The 15,548-nt window shown below is 40.3% G+C and overlaps 1 protein-coding gene and 1 non-coding gene across 2 annotated transcripts in view; one reads left to right on the top strand and one right to left on the bottom strand.

The window, feature by feature from the left end:
* The window catches only part of GHR (growth hormone receptor), a 256,156-nt gene that overhangs the window by 107,116 nt on the left and 133,492 nt on the right, over positions 1–15,548 (bottom strand). The gene's annotated exons all lie outside the window — the stretch shown is intronic.
* Positions 12,050–12,156, top strand: LOC147914609 (U6 spliceosomal RNA). Its single transcript, XR_015555162.1, has one exon. It is a non-coding gene; the product is annotated as a U6 spliceosomal RNA (small nuclear RNA).

The following is a 15,548-nucleotide window of genomic DNA, read 5'->3' as shown; positions in this document are numbered from 1 at the left end:
AGAGGGAGAGCTTGTAATCATTCCAAAGTCTCCTAACAATATCACTCTGCTCTCAGAGCCTCCCAGCCTGCTGGAACTCATGAAGTTGTACCATCCAGTACCTGCAAACGAAACTGACTTCAACCAAGGATACCAGGACCTGAAGCTAAGAAAACCATTCAGGACAACTCATTATTCCTTCAGAATAACAGTTTCCTTGGCCATTGGAAGAGACTTGGGAACAGTGCTGCAGGACCTAGTCAGTCTTTCCTCAACCATGGCTTTGGAACCATGGATGCCAGTGTTGGCACCTTTCTTGGCAAGACAAAGTACTTCTTCTAGGTTGTTCTTACCTAGTGGTCTGCTGGAGTCAGCTCTTACAAGCTCATGGGAGTCTGGTTGTCAAATTTTCAGGAATTTTGTGAGCTGATTATTAAATATAGTCTCTATTAAAAATTAAATTATATCAACTTAAAATCAAATTATATTAAAAATAAGTGTAATAAATAATTAAGACCCATCACTTCATATTATTTTATTACATTTAATTATTCTCTATGATCTTGAGGTTACTCATATCTGTTGTACCTGTCTGGTGAAAATACCATATAATAGTGGACTGCTGTGCCTCTTTTCTCAATGCCACTTTCAATCATGCTCGTAGCTTGAAATTGACCGTGGTGAAAGTATTTATACCACGGAAATCAGCAAATACTACAAAAATCAGTGCTTCCCCTCCCCCCACCTCTACCGCCACCAAGAACAAGTGTAAAATATTTACCAGTATACCACTGCAAATAATCCTTGCCAATCTACCTTGAGTGAACACAACCTGCACCCTGGAGTGATCGCCCAGCCTTTCTAACCATCCTCCATTGTATCCTACAGTGACGTCACTGACCAGCGTCACAGATCTTACAGGTTACTAAACGGAACGGGTTACTAGCAGAGTGGAGTGCAATGCCTAGAGGCCACCCTTTCAACTAGGCTGGTGAGCTGAAAGGTAAGAACTAATTTGCTCAAGACTGATCTCCCTACCAGCTGGTCTCCAAGAAAAGAAATTGGCTTCCTGCCAAGCTCTATGGAAGAGTTCTAACCCAATGCTTACGGCAATCACTTCTGTTCAACCTGAAGGCTTGGACCTCAGATGCTTGATCATGCCAGGAGAGAGGCTGGTGCTACCTGCAACCACAAACACTAAGCTAGCAGGATTAGGCTGGAGCCAAAGTTCCGACATATATTTCTATTGTATCTTGGCTGCTGATCACACCAGGAGAGGAGCCAGTACTTTTCCTCATCAGATTACTTAAAAGTCCCACAGTCCAAGGGCCCTGATCCTGCCAGACTGTTCATGTGCTGCCCTAGAATGTGCAAAGGCAAAGCAGGGTTGCACATCTGCTTCTGCTGCTGTCTCCGTGGGTTTCCGCAAAGACTGCTGCTCCAGCCTTTCTGCTGAGAATGCTACTGTTCCTTGTTCGTATTATTTATCTATCTGTTTCTCTTAATTTTCCTTGGAGGTAGGGACCTATTTTATTCATCTACCACAACATTTATGAAGCACCTACTATGTGCTATATACTGTGGTAGGCTCTGCATACAGTGAAGAATAAAGCAGACCTGGTTCAAAAACTAGTGAGTTAATTTTAACTCGAACCAGCTATAAAAACTGGCTGCAATTCACTGATTCTTCTTCATACTCTCACCCACTTCTTCCATTCTCGTGTTTAGATAGGTCTTTCTATTTCTATATAAACCATCAGAACTTTATCCTAATTGGCCACTCGGCCTTTAATTCTCTGCCTTCTTATTTATTTTAGAAACTGAAGTGAGAATCCTGTCTTAATAGGAAGCTGTTACTCCACTTTTCCACAGCTCCTATCCTCAGCTGCCTCTTCAATCAAATAAAAACATAATAAGGCAATCAGCTCCGGTACCACAGTCAGACAGATCTCCTTACTGCCCTCAGGACATCACTCACTCACTCTACAGCTGCATCGTTGTTACAGCCAATCTCTCACATAAAACACTCCGCGTCTCAGCAACCCATTTCCTTTTCCTCCTAAGCTCCACTTAAGATCCATTTCATTAATGAAACTTTAGCTAACCCAACTTGGTCTGCACCACTCCAGGTACCCCAACAACCCCTCTGATCTGGATCACATCTCTTTCTTTCTCATTTATGCATTTATTCATTCCCATTGGAGATTAAACACACAATAAAACATAATCAGAAATGCACACAATGAAATATATTAAGAAAAATAAACAAGAGCAAAGGAAAAACAAGATCCAAGGATTAAGACAATTCCAGGAAAAATTTCATATAGAAAGAATGCCATTGGGCCCTGAATAATAAATAAATAGAAGTTGGATTTTCAGCTCTTGTCTTCTTGGTGGCCAAAGCAGACCAGAGAGCACAGTTACAAGATTCACAGTGGCCATAAGATAAAAATATACTGGAGTCTGAGGAGAAGTAGAGTTTTTACTACAGCATTTGGCATTTCTTCCACAGGTCATTATACTATTTCTCCCATGGATCGTTACAAAAGGGAACAGTGTGAACTACATCATTGCTAAGATTACGGTAAAACATTGCGTAGGGCTGCTGCTTACGAAATGAAAATCAGCTGAAGCAATACTCCAGCGTAGAGAATAGTGGCTGATGAATATATCCCGGCTTCTATCTAATCCATATTTTTAGAGTTATTGCAGGAAGCATTGTTAAAACAGAATTTAGCATCACTTAGTATTTATTTGGGGCCTTTGATTGTAAGTTTCTAGATGTTAGGAAATGTGTCATGGATATGTTCTATGTTGGTGGGTCCGCAAGTCAAAACTATTCTTATAATACTACTAAACTATCAATTGTCTCTTTCACGAGCATACTGTGGAGTTTTCCAGAGGCTACCTGACATGTGATGATGTCATCGCTCTAATGACTATGTGTTTTAAACATTGCTCAGTTTTAATTTCTAACACAGTAAATATCAATACAACCCCTATAACAAAACCTCTTTGGTATCTTCAATAATTTGGAAGAATACATAAAGGGGCCCTGTGACACAAAAGTCTGAGAACTGCTGTTCTACTATGTAGGTTATTTACTGAGTAAGTATAGAAAAGTATTTAAAAAGTTACAGTGTGTGTGCTCGAGGACCTATTGTTACAAAAGTGATCAAAGAGTCCATAGTTGGCATTGCTACCTCAGTGGCTAGGGAAAAACATTAGCTTTATCTAAACATAGCACAGGTCATGACATTATTTTAATAATACATGCAATGCAGTCTTAACATTTTAAGGAAGATGAAAAGAACACATAGAAGAGCAGAGCTACAAAAAATGATGGAAAGGTTTAGGGTTATTTAATCCAAAACTGTGATTCCCAAACTCAGAACTACATTCACCTGTGTGGGATTGAGAGTAAGCATGAAGAAGGGAGATATTTGGATCCAAGAATCCATGTCACCTCCAAGGAATATCTAATACTCTAATAAAGGTACAACAAGGAGATGTGAGGGCTGTAGAAGTTGACACTAAATGGAGATCACATCTGAAAAATCTAAGAACTTCTGATCTAGAAGACAAAGTGGCTAAAATGATAGAATACATATAGATATGAGATATTTTCATGAACAAGATGCCGACAAAATTCTGGCAATGCAAATATGTTTCCCATTCATGAAGAGCCATTTAGATTAGATACATAGGAAAATTCTCCTTCAATGGCAAGGGTTTCAAATAGTAACAGGTGGTTTGGACACTACCAGGGATTTCTTTTAATGTTTTAAGGATGATTCAGGTAAGTGACCCCTTGGTCTAAGCTTCTGTTTATTGTCCTCGGCCCTTTTCATCCTTCAACTTCAAAACTCTGCTTAAGAAACCAGCTGCTGAATTCCCAATTAGGAAGACCCATCACTATTTCAAAGCCTCAAGGATGGTTATTAGCCTACTCAATTCAAAAGAGGAAGCGGGGTTTGGATCAAGTATCTAAAAGCACCATCTATTTCCAGCTAAGGGAATTCCCCCACAAGTGGAACATGTGTATCGTCTCTTGGGGCCTCACTTTAAATTCCAGACCCAGGCATTACAGTCCAGCTCACTGCCTTCAGAAATACCCTCAGCAGGGGCACTCCTTCCGTGGCCCTTTAAGCACAGGTGGGCCTCCCTAGGAGGTAGTTCTACCAATGTGCAGTCTAGGATCGAATTAGAGAAGGAAGACAAGGAACAGTGCCTCATACCTCTTCAGCTGCCTAGTGCTCAGTGCCTTGAATATGGACAGCCTCTACAAATAAATGTGTATGTATCCCTATAGACACATAATGTTCACCAAAAAGTGGAATGCATTTGTTTGTTTATGCAAAAATAGTTACTTTGACATCAATATTGATATATAAGAGCTTCTAAGAGAGCGTCCCTTGGCTTAACCCCCCACTCTCCACTCCCCCACATCCTAAGGAAAACAAAAAGTAAGATAAAAACAAAACTATATCAACTCATTAAATAAGCATTTACTAATTGCCTGCTTTACACAAAGCACATTGCTGCATGCTATGTAGATTTATGAGATATGGTACCTGACACTAGGCATTTGCAACCAAGAAAATGATAACATCGACTCACACAGCTGAGAATTTAAGTCCAACATTGATTTCTATAAATGTCTTTATAGTATCTATTGTTTTGTAACAATAAACAATGCTTGCATAATTAACTAGCATTTTCATAAGAATGATGTCCCCGTTATTCATTGCTTCTAAACTACAAATTTATAATAGAATTTTGAGGTTAGAGGCCAGGTTTTCACTTGGAAACTACTTGGCCTTCATGGAGAATCTTAGAAATCATTTCCTTTTGATTGTCGGCTTCTAGAGGGCAACTACTACCCTTTTCTAATTAACCAGACTAAGCAATCTCTCTATCAATTTACCCATCTGACATTACTTCATATTATTTGGTTAACAGAAGTTTCAAAAATCTATGGGTAGGGGCTGGCCCCATGGCTTAGTGGTTAAGTGCGCACGCTCCGATACTGGCAGCCCAGGTTTGGATCCCGCGCGCACCAACGCACGGCTTGTCTGGCCATGCTGAGGCAGTGTCCCACATACAGCAACTAAGAAGGATGTGCAACTATGACACACAACTATCTACTGGGGCTTTGGGGAGAAAAAGGGCAAAAAAGGGAGAAGGATTGACAATAGATGTTAGCTCAGGGCCGGTCTTCCTCAGCAAAAAGAGGAGAATTGGCATGGATGTTAGCTCAGGACTGATCTTCCTCACAAAAAAAAAAAAAAAAAAAAAAACTATGGGTAAGGATGTCAAGGTGTATCTTCAGTTCAACTAGAGACTCGGTTTAACAAGCTGAAATAAAATGGCAGCCAATAAAATACCACTTTTTAATTTTCACTGATTTCAATGAATTTTGGCGGTGTGTGAAGATAAATGTTTTCTAAGACATAATGACTGAGCTCTACATCTTTAAACAGAAAATATGGGGAGCTGAATTAGGCGTTCACCCACAGATTATGACCTGAAGGGCTGAGAGAAGAATGCCTTGGCTCCCCAAAATGTCCACACCAGCTGGTGCAGAAGAAGAGAAACTGTACCATTAGAGATTTATTCATCTGGGTGAATCATGGTCTCCTATTAAAATACTCCTATCCCTGAGAAAGTTATCACATTCAGAGTACTCAGCTAGTCACACCTCAGCATAAATTATTTTGTCTGATTATTTCCATGGGCCATCGGCCTGAGACACACACATACAAATGCATTTTGAGGTGGAAGAGAAAGGCCAAGGTCTGGAGCTCTTTGGGGAGGGCAGGACTGGTTAGGGAGCAGCAGAGGGATGCCCTGGTATTGAGGACAGTGGGAGGGTGCTGAGTCGGGCAAGCACGGGGAGGGCAGGAGACAGGGAAGAGGGAGTCTCAGAGAGAGAGGTGCAGAGGCCTTCAGATGCTGAAAACAACCTTGCTCACTGCACAATTCTCCCTAGACGGCACAACCAAGGTTTAGTGCACCAGTCTTGACATGATTTCCCCACCCCTGAGGGAGATGGCAGACTTTGACAGACAGCGGGAAATATCCGTTCTCATTCCTCATCTTCCCTCCCTTCAGCTGTAGCTATCAAAACATCTAACTTGTGATAAAAATAAAACAATTTAAAAGTCAAAGATCTCACCCACTGGTTCTGAAAGAGAAAACTAGTCTGGGAAAGGACAGAACAAGGTCCACGAGAGCCATTTGCCTCATAAGGGGTCAAAAGTTCACTTCATGAACCAAGCTACTGCCACTCCTTTGACCTAACGCGGAAAGCGTCTGCCCCGGTTCTGGGCCTTCTAAGTGCTGTCAACAGCCTGCACAGCTCACACAGACAACCCCTGACAATGTTACAGCTGTTTCCTCGCCTGCCAAAACCGCTTAAACTTGCAGGGCTCCCTGCATTCTTTTAAATCAGGGTTGGAAGCTATAGCTAACGGTAAATGAGTCAGCTCAAGTGTTTTTCATTTCGATTGCAGAACTGTGTGTTTGCCTAATGTAGAATGCTTCCAACAGAGTTCCCTTTTAGAGACCGTGAGGTGGGTGGCCAACAGGGAGTTCTCTTCTGCTCAGATTTTACTGTGCTGAACTGAAAAACAAGTTGCTAGGCTTACATCAGGGAAATTAACCATAGTCCCTGCAACACACACAGCTGTATAAAGAAATCCAATATGGAAGCAAGGAGTTACTCCCATACTCCCTGTGAACGGCTTTGTCAGTTCTAGGCATACATACTGTGTTTCTGATCCTGCAAATCCGTAAGTCACCCATTAGAATGCCAAGAAGCATATACTTATCGGTATGAGTAACACTGCTTAATATCAAATTTATTTATTTTTAATGCTGGCTTATAGTCACATCTCCTCCAGCAAAGTTTAAGTAGCAAAAACCCAGGGATAACTGATTGTAAGAGAACACTTTTTTAACATTCTGTAGCTGGTTTACAATATGAATATGTGGCAAAACCTGATGATCTGTGGTTGCTTTTAGGGGGACAGTAGCTCTTGAATATTGAATAGATTTGTGTTCCATTTTCTTGATTCACCTCTCTGTCATGCTGCCAACACAGCAGTCCTCCCCACACTGAAAGTCAATAAGCAATGGAAGGAAGAAAACTAAAAAACATCAGGTTTAGTAGCTGAGTAGAAAACACTAGTCTTAAAAAACTTTCCCCACAGAAACAGTTTTCCTTCCTTTCTGATTTTAATCTTAACCTCTTTAAATGGTTACAGATAGACTCTGCTGGGATCTTTCATTCTATTATTTTGAAACATTATGCGTCAAAGTAGAAGTTGTCTACAGCCTATGATTTTGACTAAGTGTTCGGTTGTGTGTTCAGAACAGATGAGCACATCCTTATATGGACTGGCCCAGTTGTAATTGAGGGTGGAGAGTGATTATTTTTCATTTATCCTCACCTTCTCATTTTGTGTCTCCCTCATCCTTTTCAGTGAGGCTAGGATGATGCCAGGCATGCAGCATACTCCCAACAAACATGAATGAATGAATGAAATAATTGATTAATGTTGCCTTTCCCCTCCCCAACTTCCCAGTGACTTCCTGCCAACTCCTAAGGTCCCAGAGCCATTCACACATGTTTTCACTTCCAGCTGGCCCTCTCTGGCTCTCAATTTCTCACCATCATCCCTCTCCACCTGAACATAATGGTCTTGGTTTCACTGGGTCTTGCCAAGTAATCTGATGATTTGTACCAAATCTTACGATTTGCTACATTTAGATTGTAATTTCGAGACTTGTTACTTATTCTAAGAATAATAACTCAAAGGAATTATTTCCACCTTAAATTAAACTTCATGCATGGGTAGCTGCTCAGTTCTCTCACATGTAGCACAAATAACCTTTAAATATTCAGGATGCAGTGACAGAAGCCAAGTTAATACTGGAAAAAAAATACACAAGTATACACACACACACTCAGAGAGAGAAAGAATAGACTATTTTTTTAAAAGATGATGCAATAATCAATAGCTCAGAACTTTTACACTTAAAAGGTAAAGCTATAAACTGAGATACATTTTGTCTTATCTCAAAAACTCTAAAATACTAGGAAAACAACAAGAAAAGATGATTCAACTCAGAGAAAAAAGGGAAAGCAAAAGGAAACTTACAGACTTTTCTTCTTCTCAGTCAAGGGTAATAACACAAAAACCAGACAGTATAGAATAAATGTAGTTAATAAAACTGAAGCCAACAGGACAATAAGCACAATCTCAAAGCAAATGATGAGCTCAAATGTTCAGATCAGTTGAGTTTTATCCCAGACTCTGAAAGCATAAATGGACCAATAAGCTTTTGGTTATTTATGAGCCTTTTTGGAGGACAAAAACAGGAGATACCCCAATGTTTGAATAGGTTTAAAAGGTGGATTCTTAAAACTATACCTTTAACTTCAATCTCCAGCAACTAGAATGAATTGTTAGATTGTTTCTGAGTACCCAGAAAGGGAGCAGAGCACTTGGAGCCAGCCCAGATTCACTAAGAACAAACCATCATAGGACACGTGCTTCATTTCCTTTCATGAAAGGATTATCTGACTGTTGTTTAGGAGAGCATTGTTCATCTACTCTTTCTCAATTTCAATGAGGCAGGTGATGTAGTCTCTCATGATATGTTATGAGTAAAATATATTACTGTGGCCTGAATAATTATAAAGATGAGTGAATTCATTGATGGTTAAACAAATGACCCACAAAGTTAATTACAGAATCCTGAACATCCTGGGGCATGATCTTCAAGGGTAGGTTGCAAGGTTTTGAATTTGTTATAAAGGCTTTGGTGGAAGACCAAAAAAAAGGCATGCTTATGGTTTTATCAAATCCATGGATGAAAAAAAACATTAATTCTGTCATGGAGAAAAAAAGAAGAGCAAGATTTCCAATCTAAAAGATCTTATTAGATTACTAATGGACTAAAACGAACTAAAATTCTCGAAAATTAATTTGGAGAAGATGTAAAGTCTGAGTCAAATTAAAATTTGAATTTGAAATTCTCCTGCAAAAGTACGGGGCATTCATCACTATGCACCACTGCATGACCTCCAGCTGGCAAAGCCTATGCTATCACAGAAGCTTCTCTGACACACCCAGAAGCTGCATCATTATGATCTGACTCAAGGCATCATTTTGATTTTGAAAATGAAATTCAAAGCAGACAGCAAATTATCACAATTTTAAATAATGCATACTTTAACACTGAAAATCTTAGTCTCCCTAACTCAGCTTTCTCTGGAAAGACATCCTGGCAAGGAGAAAAGACAAGTTAATTCAGTTATCAGAAGATTGGCCCTGAGCCAACGGGTTACCCTTCCTAGGAGATTATAACTCATAGCAAGGGGTAGACACATGACCACAAAGTATGGTAGGGTAGCAAGAAGGGGCAATGGTTGACAGGGAAAATGGTCCAGCTCCAGGGGAAGGCATGTGGCCCCATTTGTCTAAGCTTCTCATCTTGTTCTTTAGTTAGTTGTGGTCTCCGTGTGCCAAGAAAAGGGTTTGTGAGAAGAACAAGTCAAGTCTCTGTTTCTTTTAGAAAAACATCAGCGGATGATAGCCCCCAAAGTTCATATTCCCATATGAAAGAGAAGGGAGCACAACCTTTGCCACTAAACAGGAAGACCAGGCAGTTGTGTTTGCACAAGTTTTTCCCAGGGAGGAAGGCGGAGGGGTTGAGACTAGTGATAAGATCACAGCTTCCAGCCTCTGAGTGGCTTTCTCTGACCCTCTGGTCTTGGCAGCTCTGGACCAGAATTCAGATCCCTTTTGGCTTTGACAAGAAAAAAAACAAAACAAAACCACAGATAGAAAGGGAAAAAGAAAAAGAAAACTTTCCCAAGTTATTGATCTTTTTTCCTTATTCCTTCTGTCTTTGGTCTATCCATCCCCCTGTGATGGTGCTTTATTTGGAGGAGAAGGAAACCATTTCAACAAGATCTCTAAATATTCCAATTTCTGCATCATCCCAGCCTTAGATCATCCTTAGAAAAGCATAATGCCTTCATGGGTTTGTTCCTTGCTTTTGTTTTGTTTTGATTCATTTGTTTGTTTTAAAAATGTACACAAGTTTTGCAATGTAGTCCAAATAAAAGAAATCCTGTTTGAAAATATTTACTGCCAAACTTACAAACATCTTGATAAGAAAAATAAGTCCAGGTGGAGTTAATTTTATTCAGGGATCCCAATTTTTTAGTGTGTATCACTTTGGGGTTCAGTATTAGAAATGGGGAGACTGACCCAAGAATAAGACAACAACTCAATATGTTGACCCTCTACCCTTTTCCATGTTATTTATAAACCATTTCTCCAACAAACTTATCTGTTATACCCAGTGCCACGTGTTCAGGCTTTTTTTAGTCATACATTTTGCACCTTCATTCAGCTTTGGCTGCAATCCCAGCCCTCTGGCTCAGACATGCTCCATGGCCTGGCAAGAAGGGCTCTTTGAGGTCAGTGGGGCCTTGGTGAGGAGGGTGAAGAACAGTGAGTCTGGAAAGACACATCAAAGGCATTGAAGGTCTGAGGGATAACTCGGCTCTTAGATTTTGACTCCCACTATGCTTTCATGAGTATCACCTGTACAAAAGGCAGCAACTAAAACCAAAGGGTGGGGAAGTAAGACAAGTGGGCTTTGCAGAGGAAACTTCTCTCCTAAAAGCATATTGACATTCCCTTAATGTTCATCCCTTAGATCCCTGAATCCAACTGTCCTATTTTGTCATTAAGCCAATTTCCATCTACCCATACAAAGAAATCCATTCATCAAAAAGTAAACGCATTTCTTAAGAAATAAGCTTTCTGTTGTCATAAAGCCCATTATTGTTGGATCCAGTCACTTTAGCTGAAAAGTATACTTGACTACCAAAAAGCTTGACACCCTCTAAAGTATGCACCTCTTCTTTTCTTTTCTTTTAAACATTTTTGCTGAAAATTCTTAAGTTGGAAGGGAAAGAAATAGGAGGGAGGGGTGGATTGGGAGGTAAGCAAAATGGGATCAGAGAAGGCAGAGGAGGAGGAAGAAAGGAAAACATTATCTATATCCCACCAAACTGTATGACTTCTGGGTTCTCTTTCTTTAGTTTTTATACAATAATAGCTTACATGTATTGAGCATTTATATGCCAGATAGTTTTGAAAGTTCTTTACATGTATTAACATGTTTAATCCTCATAATAACCCTATATGCTAGGCACTATTATTTTCCCCTTTTACATATGAGGAAACTGAGGCACAGAGAGGCAAGGTAACTTTCCTGAGGTCACAAACTCATGAGTGGCAGAGGCAGAATTCAAATCCAGTCTATTCTCTGAACCCCTCTCTGCTGTATTGTCTCCATGTTATACAGCCCCCTGTAATACTGGGCAGGTTAGCATTGCTAACTTAGATAGGATTCTCTCTCTTTCAACCTTACTAACTCCTCTCCTTTTTTTTCCCCAAGTTTGTTATAGAGATTACATTTGTACATTTATTTAGTATTTTATTCATCAAAAAATAGAGAGATGATTATTCTTTGGAATTCTGAAACTTTCAAGGGGGTCAAAATTTGAGGGATAAACTTTTTTTAAATTTTCCTTTTAAGCAAATAAGCTATGAGAACAGTAACAAACTAAAAAAGTGTTCAGCAAAAAGGGGCAGGAGGTTGTATGGCTATAATTCTTACTGCCTGCAAGCTCACCAGTGCTTAGCTGTAGGAAAGAAGCACAGAAAATTGTAAGGAACATGGAACATTCTAGGTGGGAGCGTTTGGTTAATGACTGATGGCCTGGAGCTCAGCCTTCAGCTATCTAGCCAGAGGTGCCCTATACCAGAAAACTCGAACTCACAGAAAAGTAAAATTAAATTAAAAATAAGATGTCACTATTTACATAGGTGTATTTGTTTTATAAAAAGCTTAATCTAGGATCCCTCTAACTATGCAGTTTAGTGTTTGTTTATAGGCTATTTATGAACTAAAAAAATCACAAGAGAGAAAACCAGATGGAAGGAATCCTCTTAGTTGAGTACCTATTGAAAGGAAGGCAGTGCTCGCTTCGGCAGCACATATACTAAAATTGGAACGATACAGAGAAGATTAGCATGGCCCCTGCGCAAGGATGACACGCAAATTCGTGAAGCGTTCCATATTTTTGAAGTACAATGATGTACACCTGAAATTTTTACAATGTTATAAACCGTTACCGCAATAAACAAAAAATTAAAAAAAAAAAAAAAAAGAAAGGAAGGCAAAGCATCATTCATACAAGGCAGTAGAAAAACAGATTCAACCGACGGCTATTTAATTTTAACACAATTTTCATTTAATTATTCAGGGGCTTCAACTATCGCACAATAAAGGTATAGCCCACAGAGCTGAAAAGGCCCTGAGGAATCCCTCAGACGAGCCTACGAGACCAAGACACACATATAATATAATCCTGGTTTTATAGGGGCAACTGAGGCTCATTGACATTTACTTACCTGGCCAAGGTAACAAAGTTTAAAAATGGCAGAAGGGCAGGGAACTGGAATCCAGATCCTTAAGTATTATTCTTTCCACACTAGACTGTTCACAGAGTTAAGGGTGGGTCTGGGCCTCAAAGCAAATTCTTTTACCTACATAGAGATGTGTTTTCTACCATTACAGGAAAAAAGGCAGTTCAGGAGTGTGTGTGTGTGTGTGTGTGTGTGTGTGTGTGTGTACACACATTCCAGTTAAGAAGTTAAATAGGTTGTATGACAGGATTCTGATAATAATGATATACAATGGTAAGAAAAGAAAAATCAGTCAAATGAAATCTTATTTATGTTCCTTAAGGAAAAAAATATTACTGAAAAATCATTTACCAAGATACTAACAATCAAGGATAAAGGAAGAGTGAAAAACCACCACCACAAATAGGGTAAACTCATGTTGGTATAGCAGTCATGTAGGATCTTATGCAGGATGGACATACACACACCCACACTCTCCAAGTTTACATTAGTGTTTGGCCTATGAGTTCTGCTCTGCTAGTTAATATAGATAACTCCCCAGTTTCACCAAAGCTTGCAGGAGTATTTGGCATCTATCCTGTGATATCCAGTCTCAACTTTACATCACCTTTGTGGCTTCTTCTGTCTCACCTCCTACCCAAACTCACCCACCTGCCAAGTTCCTCTGCTAAACAATCTGGGTGCAAGAGTATTAAAACGAGAAACTGGAGATTGTGTAGAGATAAAATGATTGGTAAACATTCATTAAAAAAAGTTGCATGATTTTACTACGAGTATAGTAAATATATACCATGAAATGTAATATCATTTACCATGAAAGTTATTATGTCTTTATTACTAAGCAGAAGACTAAACAATCCCTGTGTGGAGGTAGCGCAGCACATTAAAGGAATATGTGAGGCTTTCCCTCAGCCACACCTGAGTCCAGGTCCAGCTTTGCCCCTTGCCATGTGACATACCACAGTCTTCTCAAACTCTCTTCCTCCCAGGACCGCCTGGGTAAAGAAGACTACTGCAGGCACCTCACAGGGTCTTGGAGGGAGACAAGGTGGACATATCACCTAAGTGCCCTTACACTCTTAATGCTGAGTTCATGTCAGTCCCTTTCACCTGGTGACTGGAAGCTTCTAAACTGTAAGGATTAAAAAAAAAATACCCTTTCACTTTTTGCAAGATTTGGAGAACCCAAAGGTTGGGGGAGATAGGGAAGAACCACCTTCTTGTGCAAGAAGTCGAATCTGGGTAAATGATAGGAGAAGGAAATGAGGGACAAAGAAGCAAAAATATCCCAAGGATAATCTTTTCCAGATAGATTTTTTGAAACCTGGAAAAAGCCCATAAATAGATGGCACGGTCTTTATAAAGTTCTGCTCTAAATGTAAGCTGTGTGCAAACAGTGTCCAAACAGCTTGAGGTTATCCTAATGATTTCTCTCATAGTTGTGGTCTGTGGACATCTCCTTGGGGACACGCCAGCTCAGACTGGGTACCCTCTAGTGCTCCCATTTAAATATTTTGCTGCTTGTCAGCATCTCCACTAGAGGGCAGCAGGTGGAAAGGAGAGGATGTCAAAACGGATTAATGTGGATGCTGGGCAATAGCAGCTGTCAAGGTGGGGTGCAAAGCAATGGGGGTTAAAGGGGACAAGTTGATTGAGTGGAAAAGATGAGAGCCTGAGTAATTAGTGGTTTTCCATTTCTAAGTGAAGCCAGGACGGAAGGAGGAGTTCAGCCTTAGTAGGAAGTTGGAGCAAGGTTTCCCAAACCAGCTGATCTTCCAATTCACGTTTGGAGTTTTCCTAAAACAAACACAAACACCTAACACGCAAACAAACTCTAGGGCATCCATCACTCTAGGTCTTCTGCATCAAAATCTCTAGGTATGGAGCTTACGAATCTGTATTTTTCAAGAAACTCCTAACTTTTTCTGAGGAACAGCCAAGGTTGGTCCCATAAGGATGTCTGAGTTGGTGGTGAGTCTAGAGGCCATGACTGTTGACTAGTTTATTCCACTCCGGCACAATGTGTGGTGCCTTTTTAATTCTGTTCTTTTTTTTTTTAAAGATTTTATTTATTTATTTTATTTTTCCCCCCAAAGCCCCAGTAGATAGTTGTATGTCATAGCTGCAAATCCTTCTAGCTGCTGTATGTGGGACGCCGCCTCAGCAAGGCCAGAGAAGCGGTGCATCAGTGCTCGCCCAGGGTTCCGAACCCGGGCCGCCAGTAGCGGAGTGCGCGCACTTAACTGCTAAGCCATGGGGCCGGCCCTCAATTCTGTTCTTAACCTGAATTTATAAACAATCTTTTCGTCAAATGATTTAGTGGAACTCTAAGAATGATGGCCAAGTCCAAGTTATACATAGAACAGAAATGGAGACAGGAATAAGAGAAAGCTGTGATGATAAGGCCAATAGACCCATCTCCAGCCATGTCTTTTGGTGCTCCAAGCAGAAGGAAAATGGTCACTGGTAATTGTGAGTGAGAGAGATGAATCAGGGCGCATGAGTCAGGGGTCACGCTTCTGTGGCTGGCCTGCCACACGGAAGAGCAGAGGATTTCTTAAGGGTCTTGTCTCAACCTCATCCATCATCTCAAAACCTTTCTGCTGTTGACCACTGTGCTGTGAGGGTGCCACTCAGCATGCACCTTAAGGCATTTTCTATTTTGCAACGTTTCGAAACAGATTTTCAAATAGATTCCTTCAACTAGGTGGCTTGCTGTCAAAGGCTAACCTACGGAGGAATGCTCACCAGAGCAAGAGTCTGCATCTTGGTCCAACTCCTGCCAGAAACTGCTGGAATCTTGGGTGAGTCATTTAATCCTCCTGGGCCTAGTCTTCTCATCAATAAACAGAGAGGGTTGGTCCTAAAGCTTCCAGCCAGGGAGACCACAAGGACATGTTTAGTGTCGAATTATTTGGAATGGGTTTCTAACGTTTAAAACCTAGGAAATTCACATAAAATACTCAAGATCAACTTCTGGCTATATTCTGATGAGGAACAAATGAAATTTTCTGTAGCCCTTTCCACCTTCTAACACACTAATTTAAT

Source organism: Ceratotherium simum, chromosome 18, assembly GCF_057802395.1.
Source record: "Ceratotherium simum simum isolate JZ-2026a chromosome 18, ASM5780239v1, whole genome shotgun sequence".
NCBI classification, from domain to species: domain Eukaryota; kingdom Metazoa; phylum Chordata; class Mammalia; order Perissodactyla; family Rhinocerotidae; genus Ceratotherium; species Ceratotherium simum.
This window is presented reverse-complemented; position numbering and strand designations above follow the sequence as displayed.